Source organism: Balaenoptera musculus, chromosome 8 (genome assembly GCF_009873245.2).
Source record: "Balaenoptera musculus isolate JJ_BM4_2016_0621 chromosome 8, mBalMus1.pri.v3, whole genome shotgun sequence".
NCBI classification, from domain to species: Eukaryota; Metazoa; Chordata; class Mammalia; order Artiodactyla; family Balaenopteridae; genus Balaenoptera; species Balaenoptera musculus.
In genome coordinates, this window is record NC_045792.1 from 98,338,702 (window position 1) to 98,340,581 (window position 1,880).

At 35.3% G+C, this 1,880-nt stretch overlaps 1 pseudogene; it reads right to left on the reverse strand.

The window, feature by feature from the left end:
* Positions 1-914: 914 nt before the first annotated feature.
* LOC118899591 lies at positions 915-1,406 on the reverse strand (annotated as a pseudogene).
* Between the last annotated feature and the right edge of the window lie 474 nt (positions 1,407-1,880).

Below are 1,880 nucleotides of genomic sequence, written 5' to 3' on the forward strand. Positions count from 1 at the left end.
AACAGATACAAATTTTGACACGTTATCTTTCATGGCAAGACTTCTGCCACAGGAATCTATTGAAGGTTGTACTGATTATTTCACCCAACTGTATTTATGAAATAGCTTTCCCAATTTTCAGAATCCAGGCTAAATATCTAATCCAATCTGATAAAGTCTTCAACAAACAAGCTCTTAATGCCAGAATTATTCAGCCCTGGCTCTCTTTTCCTCACAATCCACATGTAGTCCATGAGCACATACTATTATCTCTACCTTCAAAATATATCCTAAATTCATTCATTTGTCACCACCTTTATTATAACCATTTCAGGGCAAACCCTTGCTTAGGTCACACCTGGTAAGAACTGAGACAAAGAAGGAGACACTGGGAAACTTAAGAAAAGGATATCTGAGTTAAGATGCAGATATGGAAGCTGAGAGATGGTGGGGGCTAAGGAGTAGATATTAAAGGATGTTGAAGTTTTATCCTTTCAATTTGATAGTAAATGTGTCCTATAGGACATGTCTTTTTAATCTTAACAACAATAATATCAGCAACAATCACATCTGCAACCTTATTACCCTTCACACCAGGCACTGTTGTCTTAGTTCATATAGATTCAAACCTTTAAAGTCTGAATCCAAGCCTGAATAATAATATAAACAATATAATATGCTACCTTAATTTTTTTTTTCTGTATTACCCAATGTACCCAGTACATACTAAGGCCTCGAAATGTCTTAAGCTCACTGGGAGCTCTTATGATTAAGCTATTACATTTCTGTGTATAATGTTTACTCTTAATCAAAAACAAAATTTTGAACAGGTGAAGATATCACCTCAGGAAATAAAGTTTATTGACAGGTATGTCACTGTGCCAAGATCTAAGAGGGTTAAATTAGGTTATTTAGGATCCTAAATATTTAAAACACTAATGAGACAATATTGTCTTATCTGTGTCCAGAGAATTCCTGGAGATTAAATATAAGTACATGAAGAGGACTGTCCCATAGAATGGAGACTGCAGGGTTGTGGCCAGCACAGGTTGACAAGACGTTCTGGTATCCCTTGGCTAAGCACATACTCAAAATGGTGATATTTATGAACAGGTAGAAAATCAAGGTAATCAGAAAAACAAAAAAGATATTGAAACTCGCCACAAAGCAAGAACTAGCTCATTGGTAGGTTTATGAGAGCAAGAGAGAGACATGACTGCTTGCTTTCTCAGAAAAAGTGATGGACCATGTTGGACAGACAAAAGGAGAAACTTAAGGTGAAATCATTATGGATGGAAGCGTTCAGGACATCCCACAGACCTAGTAGTCAATGGGGGCCAGATGACCAAAAAATTTATTATCATAGTGGTGGTACAATGGAGAGGTTTACACACTGCTGTATAGTTGTCAGAAGACATTGAAATCATCTCAGTCCCTCTCAATCACATTTTCTTTCGCTTATTGGGTTATTTGACCAACGTTGGACTACATTCCAAGAATACAAATTTAACGGGATAACACTTCTGCCCTCGAAAAGCTCACAATTAAATAGCAGAGCCACACTTGTAAATGTAAATATATATATTAAATGTAACAAGAATATATTAAATATATTAGTGTTTATATAAACGATATAACTATTTCTATAATACATTCTATTAATATTTAATAATACAATATATGATTTATTGATATGTTATGTGTATTTAATGTGTTCGGATGAACAGAGGAGGATGCCAATACAGAAAAGGAAGAGGCAGAAGGATTAGGGAGAAGAAGAGAAGGGAAAGGACACATTTATTAAACAACTATTCTCTGTCCAGCACTGTGCAAAGTTCTTGCTCATTCAGCACTCATTTAATACAATTATTATCTCCAGTAGACGCTCAGAGGATTTTAGT